Source organism: Capra hircus, chromosome 17 (genome assembly GCF_001704415.2).
Source record: "Capra hircus breed San Clemente chromosome 17, ASM170441v1, whole genome shotgun sequence".
In the NCBI taxonomy this organism is placed as follows: domain Eukaryota; kingdom Metazoa; phylum Chordata; class Mammalia; order Artiodactyla; family Bovidae; genus Capra; species Capra hircus.
The window spans coordinates 49915668-49930124 of NC_030824.1; positions in this window are offsets into that span (position 1 = coordinate 49915668).

Genomic DNA, 14457 nt, shown 5'->3' on the forward strand with positions numbered 1-14457 from the left:
TTTCATTTGCTAGATGATTATGTAAGCACCACTGAGCCCATCAAAATGATAGAGTATCTTAAAGAGATACTAGCACATGTACATCATTAGCCATTAAACATTTCCCCCCCCAGTTATTGGAACAGATGGTAGGAAAAGCACATCTTGGAAACTACTTATCTAACAGGAGCATAACTTATCTAGAATAAACAAAAATGCAAATTGATGTACTTTACTCCAAATCCTATTGAAAGGATGTTAAAATAATTTAAAGCATAGTAAAGATTTTTAAATAAAAAATATATTTTTTTAATACAAGGCAAAAAAGAAATGGACTGTGATCTAGGAAAAGTAAACAAAATTAAATTCACAGATGAATCCACATTTTAAAACTTGGTAGTATATTTTAAAACTTGGTGGAGAAGGCAATGGCACCCCACTCCAGTGTTCTTGCCTGGAGAATACCAGGGACAGGGGAGCCTGGTTGGCTGCCATCTATGGGGTCACACAGAGTCGGACATGACTGAAGCAACTTAGCAGCTGTACATAGAGGTTGTATATTCTATATGTTGTATATTGTTGCACAAGGTTGTATATTGTCACCCTGCTATTTAACTTATATACAGAGTACATCATCCAAAATGCCAGGCTGGATGAACTCAAGGTGGAATCAAGATTGCCAGGAGAAATATCAATAACCTCAGATATGCAGATGACATCACCCTTATGGAAGAAATTGAAGAACTAAGGAGCCTCTTGATGAAAGTGAAAGAAGAGAGTGAAAAGTTGGCTTAAAACTCAATATTCAGAAAACTAGGATCATGGCATCTGGTCCTCATAGATGGGGAAACAAGGGAAATAGGGAGAGACTTTATTTTGGGGGCTCCAAAATCACTGCAGATGGTGACTGCACCCATGAAATTAAAAGATGGTTGCTCCTTGGAAGAAAAGCTATGACCAACCTAGAAAGCACATTAAAAAGCAGAGACATTACTTTACCAACAAAGGTCCATCTAGTCAAAGTTATGGTTTTTCCAATAGTCATGTATGAATGTGAGAGTTGAACTATAAAGAAAGCTGAGTGCCGAAGAATTGATGCTTTTGAACTGTGGTGTTGGAGAAGACTTGAGAGTCCCTTGGACTGCAAGAAGATCCAACCAGTCCATCCTAAAGTAAATCAGTCCTGAATATTCATTGGAAAGACTGATGCTGAAGCTAAAACTCCAATACTTTGGCCACCTGATGCAAAAAAATGAGTCTTTGGAAAAGACCCTGATGCTGGGAAAGATTGAAGGCATGAAAAGTAGGGGATGGCAGAGGATGACATGATTGGATGGCATCACTGACTTGATGGACATTAGTTTGAACAAGTTCTGGGAATTGGTAATGGACAGGAAAGTCTCGTGTGCTGCAGTCCATGGGTTGCAAAGAGTCGGACATGAACTGAACTAAGTACATAGAGGTGGTTGTATCTGCTTTATACACTGTGATAATTCTAGAATCTCCAGCCAAAATCAATAGTGTTTGGTGAATAATGTCACTATTTAAGTAATAATGTCCACTTTTGATGACGCTGCTAATATGAACAGATTTTTATCTTTACCGAGTTCAACCAGTGATTGGTGATATATAGAGTAATTTACACAATTCATCCAGTGACTGGTGATACATAGTTCTATTAAATTTAATTCTGCCTATAAATATTAAGGAGGACTTCCCAGCTAGCTTAGAGGTAAAGAATCTGCTTGCCAATGCATGAGATGCAGGGGATGTAGTTTCAATCCCTGGGTCAGGAAGATCCCCTGGAGGGGGAAATAGCAACCCACTCCAGTATTCTTGTCTGCAAAATTCCATGGACAGAGAGACTGGTGGGCTACAGTCCAAGGGGTGGCAAAGAATCAGACAAGACTGAATGACTGAGCAGACACATAAGCTTAAGAGTGCTAATGTTGGATACACACAGATGTTTGATATAAATAAGGTAGTTCAGTCTTTTGAAGAGCCACATGTTTATCAGCTGACCCACTGACTTATCAAAGTTAATTTGGTTTCCTGGGTTTATATAAAGAGCTCTTAAAGAACTGTGGCAATATATGATTTGCATAGATTGTGGGAAGGTATGAAATTCCATTTGTTATATATCTGAAGAGACTTTAGGTCATTATGGTACAGATGCTGTGATAATTTGAAGGTATCATGGATAGAATGTTATACATGACATCTGTGTTCTCCCATCAAGGCCCAATTTTATGACTTGTACATTAAGTTTGCATATATATATTGCATCTGTCCACGTGAAAATAGCATATGCTACTTAGAAGTACAACATACAAATCATAAAATATGGACTAGCACACATTTGGTCCTGCGAGTCCATTAAGATATTTGGTCCAAGCCAAAAGGTCCTTGAAATCTGATCCTACCAAAACATCCATAAGCATATTTGTTCCATAACAAATGTCCCTTGATATTTCATCCTGTCAAAATGCCCATGCTTAGAAAACGTCCCTGGGTTCCTAAATGCCCAAAACGTTTATTTATATTTTGGTTTAAGAGACTAATATATAAATAATAATACATAAATATTATCATATTGCATTGGTCCAATAACTATGTTGTGGTTGTATTGACAATTTATAATAACCCTTCTTGCCTCAGTGGCCTACCTAGTAATGGCATGTGCAGTTAGGTAGATGGGTGAGGGTTCAAATCTTGCAAAAGAGTGGGAGTTATATTAATTATGGGTACCAAGGAGGAGTCTTACAGTTGGTCTTACAATTGGAGAAATGCATAGAATATATCAAGTCAAGGATGGGACCTTGTGATGCATGGTGCATTAATATATCATTGGGCATTTGGTTGGATGAGGCTGGTCATTAAAAAAGAGTGGAGTTTGTAAGCAGGAGTTTGGTCAAGACACTGTAAAACAGGAGGCAAATGAGTTTATGTGAACACTTTATAAAGTATCTCACTTGTCACTGTAATATCGACCATGGGGTGATATCACACATCTAATTAATGCCCAACCAACTATTCTATTGCTCAGAGCTAATGGGTGATTTTTCCCTTGAACTGATGTCCTACAGAAGTACAACTGAGGTAGACTTCAAGAAGCATAGAGAGGCTTTAGTGGGTGTGACTCCCACACTTACCTGCTAATCAACATGAACCACCAAATCTTCAGCTGGGGTCTCCCAACTGGCTGAGTCAGCCTGGCCAAATAGGATGTCCAGTTCATAAGACATTAATAAGGTTTCCCCTACCAGTAAATCAGAAACCACTGGTCAGATGTCTACGAAATAAAGAAAAAAAACCTTATTTTATTGCTTAGCAATGTCAATATGAATGGCAGAAAAGGTATACTCACAAAAAATGTTACATTATAATGGTTTTGTTACCATTTCCATTCCTTTAACAAAAATAGAAGTAAAAGTTACCACCACTGTAAAGAGAGAAAACCTATAATGCCAGATGTATAACTAGTCAGGATTATGGTAACAGTTCAGTCATTCAAGATGTGACAGGAAAATATCAGCACAATGTTGGTGTTGGAAGGAAATCAGTCCTGAATATTCACTGGAAAGACTGATGCTGAAGCTGAAACTTCAATATTTTGGCCACTTAATGAGAAGAACTGACTCACTGGAAAAGACCCTGATGCTGGGAAAGATTGAAGGCAGGAGGAAACATGGATGACAGAAGATGAGATGGTTGGATGGCATCACTGACTCAATGGACATGAGTCCGAGAAAGCTCTGAGAGTTGGTAATGGATAGGGAGGCTTGGCATGCTGCAGTCCTTGGGGTCACAAAGAGTTGGACTTGACTGAGCAACTGAACTGAACTGAACTGAACTGACCACACTACTCAGTAATGGCAACTTCAAGATGGCATCAACACTGTTCATTCAGATATTTACTGTGCATAGTACTGAGTTACACAGTGGTATTGATTTTGCATAATAATGGAAAGATGAAAAGAGATATATATATATATATATATATACTTACATTTGCATGGGAAAAACTTTTCAACATTATAAACTTTCACTGTGTGTGATGGATTTTGAGATTACAAATATGTGTGTGAGTCAACTACTCTTAACCAAAGGGACAAGTAAAAGAATCCTTGTTTCACTTTTCATAATCACTGTGGCAAAAATTATTTTTGTTGGCTTTAACATGAAAGTATATGACAAGTAACACCTCTAAGCATGTATTCATGTTTTTGGACTTCAATATATGCTTTTGGAAGATGTGAATGAAACTTTTGAGTACTTTGTGAGTGAGTGATGGTTGTTCAGTCATGCCTGACTCTTTGCAACCCCACGGACTGTAGCCTACGAGGCTCCTCTGTTCATGGAATTCTCCAGGCAAGATTACTGGAGTGAGTTGCCATTTCCTTCTCCATTATGGACAGTGCAAAAAAAAATTTAGATGACCAAATGGATTATGTGGAGAGAGTATATGTCCCTGAAAGGCATGACAGAGGCAAAGAACTAGAAGGTCCACGATTTCCACAAGAAATTTGGAACGTTCACACATCAGCAACTGAACAGCAACCCCAGGATGAACAATGCAGTGGAAGGCTGGCATAGAAAATTTCAAAAGTTGATGATAGCGCCAAATCCTTTAATTTGGAGATCTAATGAAGTGTTAAAAAGATGAACTGATAAAAACATGTATAAGTTATCATCAAGATTTTTGGTGGTCACACTATGAAAAGGTCACCAACCTCATGATGATACTAACAAAATCAAATTCAGAATATAGAGATTGTTGAGTTCAGTTCAGTTTAGTCGCTCAGTCATGTCCGACTCTTTGTGATCCCATGAACTGCAGTACGCCAGGCTTCCAGGTCCATCACCAACTCCCAGAATTTACCCAAACTCATGCCCATTAAGTCAGTGATGTCATCCAGCCATTTCATCCTCTGTTGTCACCTTCTCCTCCTGCCCCCAATCCCTCCCAGCATCAGGGTCTCTTCCAATGAGTCAACTCTTCGCACGAGGTGGCCAAAGTTTTGGAGTTTCAGCTTCAGCATCAGTCTTTTCAATGAACACCTAGGACTGGTCTCCATTAGGATAGACTGGTTGGATCTCCTTGCAGTCCAAGGGACTCTCAAGAGTCCTCTCCAACACCACAGTTCAAAAGCATCAATTCTTTGGTGCTCAGCTTTCTTCACAGTCCAACTCTCACATCTATACATGACCATTGGAAAAACCATAGCAGTGACTAGACAGACCTTTGTTGACAAAGTAATGTCTCTGCTTTTAAATATGGTATCTATTTGGTCATAACTTTCCTTCCAAAGAGTAAGCGTCTTTTAATTTCAAGGCTGCAGTCACCATCTGCAGTGATTTTGGAGCCCAAACAAATAAAGTCTGACACTGTTTCCACTGTTTTCCCATCTGTTTGCCATGCAGTGATGGGACCAGATGCCATGATCTTAGTTTTCTGAATGTTGAGGTTTAAGTCAACTTTTTCACTCTCGTCTTTCACTTTCATCAAGAGGCTCTTTAGTTCCTCTTCACTTTCTGCCGTAAGGGTGGTGTCATCTGCATATCTGAGGTTATTGATTTTCTCCCAGCAATCTTGATTCCAGCTTGTGCTTCTTCTAGCCCAGCATTTCTCATGATGTACTCTACATATAAGTTAAATAAGCAGGGTGACAATATATAGCCTTGACATGTTCCTTTTCCTATTTGGAACCAGTCTGTTGTTCCATGTTCAGTTCTAACTGTTGCTTCCTGACCTGCATATAGGTTTCTCAAGGGCAGGTCAGGTGGTCTGGTAATCCCATCTCTTTCAGAATTTTCCACAGTTTCTTGTGATCCACACAGTCAAAGGCTTTGGCATAGTCAATAAAGCAGAAATAAATGTTATTCTGGAGAGACTGTTAGCATATAACAAACAGAAAGCTAATAATCAGGTCTATATACATTTGAGAGAAATTGCTTATTTACCAAAAAGTAATTTAATAATGAAGAAGAACAAGAATAAATGTGAAATCCAAAATTCATCATGAACTACAATAAAAATAATATAAAAATTAATGAAGTTAAATGTTTATATTAATAAATAAATCATGGACCCATGTCTCAATGGATGTTTTTGACAAGACCAAATGTCTTCCAAGATAGACTGTGTAATACCATGAGGCTAATTTTCTGGTATTTATTGTTTTTTAAGTACTTGGAAAATTGATCATCTTGGCTTTATAACCTTCACATGTTCTTATCAGTCTTCAAATATATTTGCAATGGTGTCATGTTCCTTTTACAAATACCCAGACCCATGTTATCTCTGGTTGTGTGCTTACCTTAGGACAGAAACAATTTATTTGGCAGAATTAAAGGTAATACTTTCATCATAGACCCCTTCACTCCACCATTTGCCACAATAAAGAACTTGTTCTGAGCCAGAGACAGATTTTAATCAATCACAAATTTGATTTCAATAACTTCTCAAGAAAACTTTCTACCAATTTTGTTTTCTCACCTAAACGACAGACTAATAACAACCCTCTTTCATATTAAAAGGTCAGAGAGGAGATTTTTTCCTAGTTCAGTTCAGCCTAGTTCAGTCTCTCAGTCGTGTGCAACTCTTTGCGACCCCGTGAATCACAGCACGCCAGGCCTCCTCTCACACTCTAGTAAAGTAATGCTAAAAATTCTCCAAGTCAGGCTTCAGCAATACGTGAACCATGAACTTCCAGATGTTCAAGCTGGTTTTAGAAAAGGCAGAGGAACCAGAGATCAAATTGCCAACATCCGCTGGGTCATCGAAAAAGCAAGAGAGTTCCAGAAAAACATCTATTTATGCTTTATTGACTATGCCAAAGCCTTTGACTGTGTGGATCACAATAAACTGTGGACAATTCTTCAAGAGATGGGAATACCAGACCACCTGACCTGCCTCTTGAGAAACCTATATGAAGGTCAGGAGGCAACAGTTAGAACTGGACATGGAACAACAGACTGGTTCCAAATAGGAAAAGATGTACCTCAAGGCTGTAAAATGACACCCTGCTTATTTAACTTATATGCAGAGTACATCATGAGAAACGCTGAGCTGGAAGAAGCAAAAGCTGAAGTCAAGATTACCAGGAGAAATATCAATAACCTCAGATATGCAGTTTTTTCTAAGGCAAAGACAATTTCAGTAAAAAGAGAGATGATGCTAAATTTCATCGCATCTCTGTTCTGGTGGTAAAATCTGCCTGTCTGTCTCTCTTTTTCTTCATTCCTCTTATAATACGTTAATTTCCTCTCCAGTTCTTAAATCTGGTATACAATGTAGTAGCCTTTCTGTTTTTTTATTATCTGTCTCTCTTCCTGGTACATAAACTTTATAATGAAAAGATTTTTGTCCATTTGTTGCACTAACTTCTAGAACAACAGTGCCAGCCAAGTAGTCCCCACAATATCTTTTGTTTTTTTTTTTTTTTAATTTTTTTTACATGACAGTATACATGTTAGAATTCCCATTCTCCCTAATCATCCCACCCTCTCCCTCTCCCTCTGAGTCCAAAAGTCCGGTATACACATCTGTGTCTTTTTTCCTGTCTTGCATACAGGGTCGTCATTGCCATCTTCCTAAATTCCATATATATGTGTTAGTATACTGTATTGGTGTTTTTCTTTCTGGCTTACTTCACTCTGTATAATTGGCTCCAGTTTCATCCATCTCATCAGAACTGATTCAAATGAATTCTTTTTAACAGCTGAGTAATACTCCATTGTGTATATGTACCACAGCTTTCTTATCCATTCATCTGCTGATGGACATCTAGGTTGTTTCCACGTCCTGGCTATTATAAACAGTGCTGCGATGAACATTGGGGTACATGTGTCTCTTTCAATTCTGGTTTCCTCCGTGTGTATGCCCAGAAGTGGGATTGCTGGGTCATAAGGTAGTTCTATTTGCAATTTTTTAAGGAATCTCCACACTGTTCTCCATAGTGGCTGTACTAGTTTGCATTCCCACCAACAGTGTAGGAGGGTTCCCTTTTCTCCACACCCTCTCCAGCATTTATTGCTTGTAGATTTTTGGATCGCAGCCATTCTGACTGGTGTGAAGTGGTACCTCATTGTGGTTTTGATTTGCATTTCTCTAATAATGAGTGATGTTGAGCATCTTTTCATGTGTTTGTTAGCCATCCGTATGTCTTCTTTGGAGAAATGTCTATTTAGTTCTTTGGCCCATTTTTTGATTGGGTCGTTTATTTTTCTGGAATTGAGCTGCAGAAGTTGCTTGTATATTTTTGAGATTAGTTGTTCGTCAGTTGTTTCATTTGCTATTATTTTCTCCCATTCAGAAGGCTGTCTTTTCACCTTGCTTATATTTTCCTTTGTTGTACAGAAGCTTTTAATTTTAATTAGATCCCATTTGTTTATTTTTGCTTTATTTCCAGAATTCTGGGAGGTGGATCATAGAGGATCCTGCTGTGATTTATGTCTGAGAGTGTTTTGCCTATGTTCTCCTCTAGGAGTTTTATAGTTTCTGATCTTACATTTAGATCTTTAATCCATTTTGAGTTTATTTTTGTGTGCGGTGTTAGAAAGTGATCTAGTTTCATTCTTTTACAAGTGGTTGACCAGTTTTCCCAGCACCACTTGTTAAAGAGATTGTCTTTTCTCCATTGTATATTCTTGCCTCCTTTGTCAAAGATAAGGTGTCCATATGTGTGTGGATTTATCTCTGGGCTTTCTATTTTGTTCCATTGATCTATATGTCTGTCTTTGTGCCAGTACCATACTGTCTTGATGACTGTGGCTTTGTAGTAGAGCCTGAAGTCAGGCAAGTTGATTCCTCCAGTTCCATTCTTCTTTCTCAAGATTGCTTTGGCTATTCGAGGTTTTTTGTATTTCCATACAAATCTTGAAATTATTTGTTCTAGTTCTGTGAAAAATGTGGCTGGTAGCTTGACAGGGATTGCATTGAATTTGTAAATTGCTTTGGGTAGTATACTCATTTTCACTATATTGATTCTTCCGATCCATGAACATGGTATATTTCTCCATCTTAGTGTCCTCTTTGATTTCTTTCATCAGTGTTTTATAGTTTTCTATATATAGGTCTTTAGTTTCTTTAGGTAGATATATTCCTAAGTATTTTATTCTTTTCGTTGCAATGGTGAATGGAATTGTTTCCTTAATTTCTTTTTCTACTTTCTCATTATTCGTGTATAGGAATGCAAGGGATTTCTGTGTGTTGATCATTCCAAGCATCTTTTCTGACCATAATGCATTAAGATTAGATCTCAATTACAGGAGAAAAAATATTAAAAATTCCAACATATGGAGGTTGAACAACACACTTCTGAATAACCAACAAATCACAGAAGAAATCAAAAAAGAAATCAAAATATGCATAGAAACTAATGAAAATGAAAACACAACAACCCAAAACCTGTGGGACACTATAAAAGCAGTGCTAAGAGGAAAGTTCATAGCAATACAGGCATACCTCAAGAAACAAGAAAAAAGTCAAATAAATAACCTAACTCTGCAACTAAAGCAACTAGAAAAGGAAGAGTTGGAGAACGCCAGAGTTAGTAGAAGGAAAGAAATCTTAAAAATTAGGGCAGAAATAAATGCAAAAGAAACAAAAGAGACCATAGCAAAAATCAACAAAGCCAAAAGCTGGTTCTTTGAAAGGATAAATAAAATTGACAAACCATTAGCCAGACTCATCAAGAAGCAAAGAGAGAAAAATCAAATCAATAAAATTAGAAATGAAAATGGAGAGATCACAACAGACAACACAGAAATACAAAGGATCATAAGAGACTACTATCAGCAGTTGTATGCCAATAAAATGGACAACGTGGAAGAAATGGACAAATTCTTAGAAAAGTACAATTTTCCAAAACTGAACCAGGAAGAAATAGAAAATCTTAACAGACCCATCACAAGCACGGAAATTGAAACGGTAATCAGAATTCTTCCAGCAAACAAAAGCCCAGGTCCAGACGGCTTCACAGCTGAATTCTACCAAAAATTTTGAGAAGAGCTAACACCTATCCTCCTCAAACTCTTCCAGAAAATTGCAGAGGAAGGTAAACTTCCAAACTCATTCTATGAGGCCACCATCACCCTAATACCAAAACCTGACAAAGATGTCACAAAAAAGGAAAACTACAGGCCAATATCACTGATGAACATAGATGCAAAAATACTCAACAAAATTCTAGCAATCAGAATCCAACAACACATTAAAAAGATCATACACCATGCCCACAATATCTTTTGAATTAAAGCTTTTCCTATATCCTGGGAGTTCTCATCTCCTAATAAATATCAAAAATCACCTATGGCTAGATTTACTACCATCTTTGCCAAATTTCAAAAGCAAGCTGGCTGATAATTTGTCAAGCGTAGTAAAACTTAAATTGTTTCAAATTCTAAAGAATTTCAAGACAAAGAGGTAGAGAACCATACCAAGTATGGATACTTCTAAGTGTAAGACCCTGTGTAAGCATATAGGGTCATATTTATGAAGCCAGCTCTGTTCAAAATCCTTTATGTTTGGGCTTTGATATAATCAATAAAGAAATAAAGGTATTCTTTAGCAGCACTATATATAAAATTGTTTATAGATATCCAACTATAAAAGGGATCAAAGTTGGGACACATGTTTGCTTAATTAAGTATATAAATTGAATCAGTAGAGAAGGAAAATATTATAGGGAAGGCAAGATAGAATGATTCTGCCATTGAAGGCACACTTTTAAAAAATTATGCGCCATCTAAATTGACTCTTAATTATGTGTTATTGTACAATTAATAATATTGCATCTCAAAACCACACATTTGTTGGGTTCTGACAGAGACTTCCCATGGACGGAGGAGCCTGGTAGGCTGCAGTCCATGGGGTCGCAAAGAATCGGACACGACTGAGCCACTTCACTTTCACTTTTCACATTCATGCATTGGAGAAGGAAATGGCAACCCACTCCAGTGTTCTTGCCTGGAGAATCCCAGGGGCGGCGGAGCCTGGTGGGCCGCTGTCTATGGGGTCGCACAGTGTCGGACACGACTGAAGTGACTTAGCAGCAGCAGCAGCAGCAGCAGCAGACATAGACTTCTGTGATAGCTGCTGGTAGTGATTCTGTGTCAAGTGGTATTTGCTCTCAGTTTAACAGCCAATGGATACCAAGGACAAGTTAAATTAGACATCATTCAAATTTGAGGGAACAAAATGAAAAGTTGAAAGACTGCAAGGGAGACAACTGATATGCCAGTAAGATTGCCTGAGCAGAAGCGACAGAGCTAATTAAGACTCAAAGTTAGTGTAGTCCAAGGCAAACAAGATATAATGGATCAAATGAGAAATTTTGGTGTTAGTGCCATATTTGCAAGTCTATTATAATATTCTGGTTATGAGCACTTTGGCATGTCATTCAGAGGTGAACTTAGTAGGCTCAGAATACAAAATTTAATCACGTACATTTCAAAGCCCAGCATTTTCCTGAAGTTTAGAGTTTACATAATCACAATCCAATAAATACCAATCAAAATAACTACATATCAATATTATATTAACAAAAAGCTGTACTTAAGCTAGTTGTATAATGCTAAACTTAGAGCTAAAATTTATTCTAATGTCCTTAAGCACCATGCCAAAAGAAACTCGTTTTGTTCATGCTTTCACTGCAGGACCTTAGAATCTATTCTATGTGTAGTGCTTTCTAAATATTCTCAATATCTGGAATTGGGAATCTGAATCTGGATATCTCCCAATATCTTCACCTTGTCTATAAGAATTAAAAAATGCTATAAAGACATGAGTTTAATGTTTTTAGCAGTTTAATAATTTTATTATATACTCATGATATGTGTTGTTTCTTTTGCCTAGAAGCTTCTCTACCTTAACCTTCTAACAATAAACTACTACCCTCCCTGTGATATTTGGTTGGATCGTTTCTGGTGATTTACTTTACAATGATATCACAGATGAGTAATAGTTGTGAGTAATAGCAGTTAGTAGCCAATGTTAGAGTATTTCCTAAGGGGAAGGATTTATGTGTAAAAAGGATAAAAGAAGTTCTCACAGCAAAATTACATTTGAAAATAGGGTATTTAGAGGTGGGAAAAACTGTTTTCTCAAGCAGTGATCATACAAGAGCAGCTGTGATGACTGGATCTCTGCCAAAACCTTTACAAAATCTCATCCTTGTTAGTATATAGCAACAAGGTGTCAAATTGAACCATTAGTTGATAGGAATTAGCTCTAAATTAAATACTGGGCCTCTGCCATCATAGTTATGTTAAAAGAAAATTAGGCAGATTGCTTACTTGTAAGCAATTGTAAGACTGGTGAGAAATTATCTTTTAACAATATTCAATTCAAGTGACTTAGAATTATGCTATTTCTGACGTATATATAATTCTGACACATCTTGTCACTTGATTCAGGAATCAAAATTTTAATTTCTCAATTAAGTAACTGATGTTTAAAGAAAAGATACTGAATCTTTTATAAGTGACACATACCAGGCCTGTGATTGCATATTTTTCCCTGAATACACATGTTTGTCATGTGTATGAAAGAAAATCAAGAAAAATGCTTTCTGATAGCATTCTTCACCTATCTCTTTCTTCCTTTTTTCCCCTGAATTAACAGTAGCTTCATGGAGAAAAGGCTTTTTTCCCCTATTAGACAATAAAACATTTAAAAGAGAGAGCTGCAGTCTGTTTACAAGTAGCCCAAGTATCTTTTCTCTCCTAAGGTTCCTGACCTTTCACTTAACCTGCGTTTTTGCTCCCTTATGTTGAGTCAAAACGTGGTTTACTAACTGAAACTCTAACTTTAGAAGGAACTTAAGAATCAACCTGCAGTTGTAAAACCCATGGTGCCCTTACAAATACAAAAACTGGAAAATGTGGCAAATTATATTAAATTTTTATAATACTTGTAATTTACAACAGAAACTTCACTTTTTGATTTAATTTACTATTTCGTTTTTGAGTTCTGGGAATAAAAACACATCCGCTTATCTAGTTATTGTGTGAGGTATATATGAAGCATACAACAGTTTTCTGTCTTCATTTATATTACAGTTTTAATGAGAAGGAATAATATAACACATAATATTGCTTAATGCAAGCAAAATACATGGCAACAGCTACTCAAATGACTGTCTTCCTTACTAGAATGCAAACTAGTAATATCCAGATCCTGCTGCTGCTGCTAAGTCGCTTCAGTCGTGTCTGACTCTGTGAGAACCCATAGACGGCAGCCCACCCCTATCCCTGGGATTCTCCAGGCAAGAACACTGGAGTGGGTTGCCATTTCCTTCTCCAATGCATGCAAGTGAAAAGTGAAAGTGAAGTGGCTCAGTCGTGTCCAACTCTTTGCCACCCCATGGACTGCAGCCTACCAGGCTCCTCCATCCACGGGATTTTCCAGGCAAGAGTACTGGAGTGGGATGCCATTGCCTTCTCCAACCCAGATCCTAGAGCAGTGTTAAAACACACCCCCACATAGTCATACCCACCCGCTCATACACATACACACACACAGAGGGAATAATTGGTCATGACAATTAATGCCATAAGTTATTAGCTAAATTAGATAAATATTACCAACAATTAGAGTACTCAGGCAAACAATAAAAATTCATGTTCATTCTAGCTCTACACATTGAAATATGACCATCATTTAGGTAGGTAACTTCTAGGTGAGAATTTCAGGAAGTAGATATTGAAGAAAAAAAGGAGGTAGAGGAATAAAATGAACACTATATCACTGTGGGATGGTTGTACAACTAGACTGTTGAGGAGGTCATCAATATCAGACTGGGCTGTGTGCATGTATAGAGAAGAAATATGCTGAAATAGACAATAAGGATTTGAAATTCAGTTTGAAAAATTGGTAAACAAAATAATACATATATTTCAGAATAATTTTTCCTAAATATTTTATTTCAGGATAATTTGATTTGCTGATTCTTTTATATAGTGAAATTTTATTCAAGATAGTCCAAAACTGAATATACTTATGGTAAAAGAAGACAAATAACATAGAGATACCCTATATCAGGGTTTAGCAAACTACAACCCATGGACCAACTGCATCAGCCACATGTTTTTGTAAATAAAGTTTTATTAGAATATAGCCATGCCATTCATATTACATATGGCTGCTTTCACATTATAATGGCAGAGTTGAATAGTCATGACAGAGAACATCTGGCTCATAAAACCAAAAATATTTAACATTTGGTTCATTACAAAAAAAATGTTTGCTCTAGACAAAGAGCAGAAAACTGGGTGATCTCTGGAGGGGTTGTTTTTACAAAATCATATGTGAAAGTTCTCAGAGACCAAACAACTTTTTCTGAATCTGGAGAAACTTAGGGGTGTGTGGAGTAGATTAAGGTCCTAAAATAACATCTTTAACCCTTGAGTCTTGAGTCTCATTGCCCAAAAGACAATGCCATCTGTTAAAGTGAAAAGAGTACTGTCAGTGAC